We start from the raw sequence: 8,625 nt of genomic DNA, 5'->3' as shown, positions 1-8,625 counted from the left end.
CTCCCGCCGGGCAGACCCACCTCGCCGCTGCCCCGCGGCGGGGCAGGGGCAGGAGCAGGAGCAAGGAAGGGAGAGGACGGGAAGAGGAGGCGAGCGGGCTCGGCCTCAGCACCCTGGCGCGGCCCTGCACAGCGCCGGCTGCCCGGGAGACGTGGCAGTGAGGGCTGATGCTCTCATCACACGGCGACAGCGGCAGCGGCCCCCGGCGGCCGCGGCCGGCCCAGGGAGGGCAGGAGCCGCGGGGCGGGGCGGCGGCCGCGCCGCGCCGCCATCTTGGTGGTGGCAGCGGGTCCGGCCGGGTGTGCCGCCGCCGGCCTCTCCTGGCCGCTGGGGTTTCGGGGGCTCCTCGGGAGATGTTCCGTCTCCTTATTTGCTCTAGAATCACAAGTGAAAATAAAGCTCCACACAGAATCATATACACAGGATCAACTAGTTTGGAAAAGACCTCTGAGATCAGTCCAACCTATGACCAAACAGCTCCATATCACCTCGAACACTAAGAGCCATGTACAGTCTTTGATTAAACACTTCGAGGAACAGTTACTCCACCAGCTCCCGAGGCAGTCCATTCCAATGTCTAATGAACGTTTATGCGAGAAATTCCTCCTAATGTCCAAGCTCACTCCCTGCCCCGTGGTGGGATGGGGAGGAGAACTGGAAGAAGGTAAAACCTGCAGGTTTAGATAGAGCATTTTAATAACTGAAGTAAAGTAAAATCTAGTACTACTACTAATTGTAATGAAATAAAACATAACAAACAGAGAGAGAGAGAAATATAAGTCAAGAGGAAAAAAACCCCACAACAGTGATGCATAATACAGTTGCTCAGCACCCACTGACCACTGCCCAGCCTGACCCCAAGCAGCAATTGGCCCCTCCTGGCCAGCTCCCCCCCAGTTGATATACTGGGCATGACATTCTACAGTACAGAATATCCCTTTGGCCAGTTCAGGTCATCTTCATCTTCCTGGCTATGCTCCCTCACGACTTCTTGTGCACTCACAGGTGGAGGATGGGAAACTGAAAAGTCCTTGATTTAGGGTAAGCACTACTTAGGGACAAGTGAAACATCAGTAAGTTATCAGTGTTATTATCCTTCTGGATAAAACCCACAGCACTGTACCAGCTACTAGGAAGAATATTAACTCCATCTCATCTGAAACTAGCACAGTATCCACCCCTTATTCTATACCATTTACACCATGCCTAGCTTTCATACTTTCAAATACCCCATCACCTTTCCTGTCTTTTGATATATACACAAATATAATTTCTCAAGTCCACCAACCATCTCTCTAAAATGTCAGTTGAGTTAATTTCTTCCATGACCTTGAGATTCATTTTTCATAACCATCCTTCAGGACCAGAAAGATGGTGTGTATTGTTGGACTGTTGCATGGTAAAGCCAGTTCTGATTACATCATTGTTATGCTTGTCCAGATTCATCAAAGTTCATTCTTTATTAATGTGGTGATCAAAGGGGAGCTGAGTCCAGATCCCCAAATCCACAGCTGGTGGAGATGGGCGCTGAATATCACCACATATAAGTGACAATACACAGTGTTACACAGCAATTACATCAGTTTAATTCACTGGATATTTTCACCCAAAATTGGTTTGCCTTTGCTTGAGGCAGGGATAACCCAGACTGTTTTCCCCAGCATATTTCTTACGTGCACTACAGAAACTTTAGGCCATTCTACAGTACATAAAAGTTTTAATTGAGCAGTACCAGCCTTACTGACAGATTCCTTAGTGTTGATTAGCCAGGTGGCTTTTGCTAAATGTTTGAGGATCACACCACCCATTGCCCTCAGTGCAGTCTTTAACAGTCCATTGCATTTTTCAATTTTCCTGCAGCCTGGTGCACAATAGGGAATGTGATATATCCACTCAATGCCATGCTTTTTGGCCCAGGAGTCTACAAGGTTGTTTTGGAAATGACTCCCACTGTGTGACTGAGTAGTTTCTGGGGTACCTTGTCACCACAAGACTTGTTTTTCAAGGCCCAGGACAGTGTTCTGGGTGGTGGCGTGGGGTCTGGAATATGTTTCCAGTAAGCACATTGTGTGTTTGTGGGTGTGTGATAAGGTCAATCTGCCAGGCTTCCTTACATTTATATTTCAGCCACTATCCTTAATACTAGAGAGTCTTTATCCACTGGATTTGCTTAATTGCATCACATTCATAACCTGTGCAATAGCATCCATGGTCAAACCTACCCCTCTATCACACGCCCATCTATGTGTTTATCTCTTCCTTGATCACCTGAGGTGTCATGGGCCCACTGTGCTATAAATAATTCACTCTTATGTTGCCAATCCAGATCCACCTGAGCCACCTGTTGGTTGTTTTGATGTTCTGCGGTGTCCTGACTCGGGTATGTGCATCTATGTGATGTACCTTCATCCTCCTTTAATATATAAGCTGACTTTTGTGTCCATTTCTTCTTTTCTATAGGAGTGACTGATACTTGCATGGGTTGATTCTCTGGTTCAACTACCGTGCCTGTCACTGGGGTTGGAGTATCTGCAGAACCTAACACTTTGCCATCAGACACAGAAACCATCTCATCTCCTTGAGAGTACTGAATAATGTTGAAGAGAGATCAGCACAGCACTTAACAGTGATTTGTGCCTGTCTGGAGTTGACAGGATGATAGCATACTTTTCCCAAATATTTGTTCAGAGATCAAGTTCAAAAACACTGGAGGTGCCCACTGTCTTGTGTACTTGTCACATGTTATCCCACACACCCTGCCACTTGTAGCTATCCAAACACAGGGGGTTCTCTTGGTAGTATTCTTAAATAGTTGTTTAATCTTAAACAAGACCTGGACCACATTCAGCATGCCTGGAAATAAGACCATGCTGGTTTCAACATCCAAAGGACATTCAAAATTTTCAAAATTCTCAAACGCTACTGTAATTAGCCTGGTGGGAAAGGGGGAAGGTGTGGGAGGATGTCTCCCCCATAAGTTGTCTCCCTGAGGAGGAAAGACAGAAGCTGTCATAATTGATTGTTCCCAACAGGTGGCTCCCGAAGAACATAGGTGAACAGTGCTAAGTACACACACCAGATTAGTTTTACAACCAGTAATTCTATCATATCACAAAGCCAGTATTACAAACTACAATTAAGCGATAACCTGAGTCCAGACCTCAAAGGCGATAAACCCAAGATAGGGAACACGCGCTGCAAGTAAAGTGTTACAAAATGCAACCCTGAGAGCAAGCACAATGACTGAGAGCAGACAAATCAACGTTGTGACCAGCAACTGTAAAACCAATACAATGAATTGAATGCTCATAACGAATTTGTTTTAACTTGCTCTGGTCAGATCTGTCGCTATCTCAACCCTCTGTACACCATGTTAGGTGCCAAAAAGGATGTTGACATGGCTTAACAAACACCAGTCAACAACTAACTACCACACAGACCCACTGCCCCATGCACCCCACAGTGGGACAGGGAGGAGAACCGGGAAAAGGTAAAATCTGTGGGTTGAGATAAGAACACTTTAATAATTGAAATAAAATAAAATATAAAAATGAGACAACTAATAATAATTGTAATGAAAGTGGAGATAACAAAAAGAAAGAAAGGAGTAAAACTCAAGATAAAAAAACCCAAATGAACAGTCATGCACAATACAGTTGCTCACCACCTGCTGACCAATGCTCAGCCTGTCCCTTAGCAGCCATCGGTGGCTCCTGGCCAGCTTCCCCCAGTTTATTTACTGAGCATGACGTTCTATGGTATGGAATATCCCTTTGGCCAGTCCAGGTCAGCTGTCCTGGCTATGCTCCCTCCCAGTTTCTTGTGCACCTGCTTGCTGGCAAAGCATGGGAAGCTGAAAAATTCTTCACTTAGGGTAAGCATTACTTAGCAACAACCAAAACATCATTGTATAATCAACATTATTCTCCTACTAAATTCAAAACACAGCACTGTACCAGCTACTAGGAAGAAAATTAACTCTATCCCAGCCAAAACCAGGACAGCTGTTCTGTTTTACTTTTAAAACAAATGTCTTGAAGGGGCTCTGGTAAAGTCTTATTGTCTTATCAGTATTATTTGGCTTATTTCTGATAGAGAATCCTCCCTCTTCATCCTATGCCAGCATATCAGAATCTGTGCCTTATGCATTCACTTTTCTTCCTTCAGCCTCAGCAGCATCCTCAGATAATTTTCATGTCAGCAAACTGGACCACAGTTGCTTTTCACTGAACAAGACTGAATGTGCCTGCCTCGCTGCCCTCACACCTCAGCTTGCTCATCCTTCTCTTTATGGCCAAAGAAATGACCACTGACAGCCCAGCTGTACCAGCAGACTGCGGATGTAGTTCTGTGCCTGCACCTCTGTAATATACACCTTGTACTAGGAAATCTGCCAAAGCATTCTTTTGTTCTGGATCAGACTGAAAAAAACTCCACCCAATAATGCGAAATGTTTTAAAAAATAAATTGTTCTTAACCTCAGTCCAGGTGTCTCTAAGGCCTGGAGCCTCTGTTCCAAGAGAAAGCTGCTCTTTGTGTCAAATACGCCCAGGAGATCTTAGCTGATGGAGCTGTGCAACAGGCTATTGGAAGGTAGGAGACAGAGTTCTGTGATAATTCAACAGAGGTAAAATTCCTTCTCCATCCCAAATCTGAACACAAGCCCAAGTCTGGCTACATGCAGAAGAACCTTACTGCTGCTGTGTATTTTGACTCAAAGAAGTAACTTTGTGCTATTTGTAGAAGTCAGGCGCAACTTTGACTGGATGTTTTAAAGGCTTACACACCCTCCTCTCTGCCATACTACATATTAATGGTTATGCCTACAGAATTCAATGCAATGGTATGGAGACTGAGGTGTGTCGGCTTTTCCCATCTCATTCTCACTTAGAAACAGTAATGCAGACAGGACAGTTGCAGAGTGACAATTTATTTCCACCTACCCTTGATAACAATATTTCAGAAATACTTTGCATTTATCTGCCAGTGTCCATGGGGTGTTATATTTATCACCAAATTAATCAGAGAACTGCATGACTGTTTAGGTCCTTGCTTTCCTCATATTTGCAAGGAAACTGTAATCCAGACTGAGCCAAGGAAACGAATACTGAGGAATAAGGAGCAGCTCAGGCAGAATGTGAAAGATGAGACCACCCTTGTTAGATTTTATGGAATCCCCCTAGTCTTCTAACTTATTCTTGCATGGGACTTCACCATATAAAACACTGAATTACATCTATGAGAAGCCCAGTAAAGTACAGAGGCCCAGGTCCAAAAATATTCTTCTCTGATTAAATGTGTAACTGCTGCAGGGACTTTGATAAAACACTCCTACTGGGTCACGTAACACTGTGTTTGCCCACAAGCGAACACTAATGGCATAAAACTTTCTACACTCTCAACCAGTAGCACACTTGATTTTCCTATCTTTACCTCTGTCCCTGTTTTCTTCTAGCTCTCATTTCCTTTCTGGTATCTAGATTAATGCCCTTTTCACCTACTTCTCACTTCTGCCATGCTTCATGTCTGTTTTCCACTATCCCTTAGAAAACCTAGGCCCCTTTTGTCACTCACTCCCCCTCCTATTTCAAATTGTTTTCCTTTCTTACTAACTCCTTAATTTTTCATTTTATCAAACATCCCCCCTATCCTTTTACTCCAGGACTATTGCTCCACAAACTCTGGGACATACACAGGTGTGACCCTGAACAGGAACAGTCCTGTAAATTTACCCTGGGCCACAGCTGTTACTTAACTCAAAGCCTTATCTTGATAAAGCAAAGACATAACTTCGGTCTTGGGTACATGTGTACAGACGAGGTTGGGTACCACTCATAGCATAACTGTAGTGACATGCAATTCAGCATGTACTAATTGGACTTTGTGCACAAAACACTGCCTGGGAAGTCAAATCTTCCTCCCAAAGGCTCCTCTGTAGCACATCTTGCATGCAAGAAAGGGTCACTACTTTTGTTCACATTTACAGGTCCCAAGGCACCAGCTTTCATGCAAACAATTTATCAGGTAAAAACCTCCTGTGTTTAAGCTGTAAGACTGAAGAACAGAGATGAAAAGAAAGGCTTCTTTCACATGCTGTAGGGAAGAGCGTCCAATGTGGACTTTGTATCTGGGTCCAAGAAAACAGTGCTGCTGTGCATCTTCTAAAAGTTGTGCTATGAAACAATCTTAATTCAAGTCACTGTGATGCCTATGTGAATAGGAAGCTAACCTTCACGGTAATGCCTAAAAGAGACCATGGGGATAAAGACTCCAGGCCAATTTAGTGTATAAGATTGTCATGGTTTTGCTGGTTCTTAGAAACTAAGCAGGAATTTTTCCCTTCCCCCTGCCCACTGTGTGAAGGGGATGTTGAATGGGCAGATTGACTGTAGCATAGGCAACTGAGTAACACAAAGGGAGTGGCTGATAGAACCATGGGGTCATGGGACATTTGGGGGAAAAACAGTTTGTACTACATCAGCATGCAGCATGGGGCTCAATCATGGTTGATATTCTGGGTAGCTGAAGTTCAGTTCTTGTAATATTCTACAGGTGAGATTAAAATAAACAGCTACAGAGCTCATCTAGGACAACCTGAATATCTGAGGTAGGAGAAAATGTAAGGTTTTGCTTAATAAAAGGTTAAAGATAGATTGCCGAAGGAAAACCCAGGCTTGGGGACCTTCTCAATACAGACTCCACGCCCGTGAGATCCACAAGAAGGTTTTGTATTTTGGAACAAGCATAATATTCAGACCAGAGGAAAGAAACCTGTTTAAACAAGGTTTGACGAATGTTAAATATGTCAGATAAGAATGTTTGTGGAGGAAAACACACAGAATGACTTCTATAAAAAAAAGTGCGTGTATCAGTTTAACACAGCATTCCATGGGCAATAAACAGAGTCAGTTGCTGTTCTCAGAATGTTTCCCACCTCCCCTACAATGCCTTCACTGCATTAGCCCAAATTTCCCATATATCCTTTATATCCCTGTAGCACAGTATTCCTTCAAGTGCATACAACATTTTCAGATCCTCTGCATAGCACAGTTCATTTGTAGCATCTTCACACATACCTTTGGCCATCTCTTCTCTCGTTTGCCTGTCCTGTGAGACCACCACCACAGTAGTTTCAGGTCCCATTGTTCGCTTCCCTGTCTTTGCTGACCTGTAGGACGAGTGAGAATGTGATTTGCTGCATATATTGGGACTTGAGATACACACTGATTTAATTTGTGATGTGTCTGGGGACTGACAAACTGGATAACAGCAGTGCACTCTTGATGGGGCGAATAATGACTAACCCTCTCTGCCACTGTCTCAGCAGAGTGTCTTCTGTATCTACAGCTCTGATTCACACAGCACTGGCAGAAACTTACTACATTTGAGACGAATGCGCTTTGGCAGATTTGATTACAATTAGGAAGTAGCATCTGGGTTTGATAATTACATAGCATTATAAAACCTGTTTATCAATAGTTGTGTGACTGATACCATTAGAAAAGAGGTCACTCATACAGTTATTACTGGACAACTACTCGCATCTCTTTTAATTTTGGATTATCAACATCCTTTACTGTTTACAAGCAGAAGGAATTTAATACTTTCATTCTCCCTCAAATCTTATTTCTGACCATTTCAGTGTTCTCCTTCATTTAATTTCTTACACTTTTAAACAGAAGCTTTCTCCTCTCTGGTTCTTTTAACAGAACTAATTTCTATCCACAAAAGAAGGTGATTTTTGCCTTTTTCTTGAAGGGCTTTTCTAGTGCTTGGTGTCAGATTCCTTATGGGTGCAATTGTATGAGGTCTGTGTGGCATATTCCAGTTTATGACAGGCATGTATGCAGGCTCACTCTAGAGCCAGGTGGGCTCAGCAGGGCAGCACCATGGCCATCCCTACTACTCCCCTTCTGCTTCCTTTCTGCTTTTCTTGCCATTGTCAGCAAAACAGTTTTGCTATTTGATCAAATAATTTAAAATAATTGGCCTTTTTGGCAGATAGGGGCAGTCAGGCTGGCAAGTTTTGCATGGAGAAACAGCAAACGTTACATTATAGCAATATGAACTGTGGTTAATCCATACTGTGATCTAATTAGTATTGCAGGTGAAAACACCTTTGATTTTGAGGCTTTTTTCAAATATTCAGAAACCTGATGATAACAGATAAACCCCTGCATATGGGCATGCACACTTAAAGGGTTTGTTTTTCTGTTTTGCTTTGGTTTTTGGTTTGGGTTTTGTTTGTTTTGTTTTGTTTTTCATTGTTAGAGTTGGACACAAAAAGCCCTGTTGTGATTTCACTGAAGGAAGGTGAAGTTCTCTTTCCTGAGCAATTAGGTTTTGGAAAAAGGCATCTTTTCTCTTTTCTGAGCAATTAGGTTTTGAAAGCAGGCATATGATTTCTGAGATTTTAAGAACTCCTGCTGAGCCCCATCGAGGTAAAGAAGTGCTAAGCACCACAGAGCCATTGAACCAGAGTGGTCTGGGCTGGAAGGGACCTTAAGATCATCTAGTTCTACCAGATACATTTTGAGAGGAAGCGAGACTCTCGGCTTCCTGACGAGTACCAACCACGCAAACACTGTGATGCCCAAGCCCGCGGAGCTCCCCTACAGCTCCAAA

This window comes from Myiozetetes cayanensis, unplaced genomic scaffold (genome assembly GCF_022539395.1).
Source record: "Myiozetetes cayanensis isolate MyiCay16 unplaced genomic scaffold, myiCay2020 scf5-8, whole genome shotgun sequence".
NCBI classification, from domain to species: domain Eukaryota; kingdom Metazoa; phylum Chordata; class Aves; order Passeriformes; family Tyrannidae; genus Myiozetetes; species Myiozetetes cayanensis.
The sequence above is the reverse complement of the archived record's forward strand: the minus strand, read 5'-3'. Positions refer to the sequence as shown.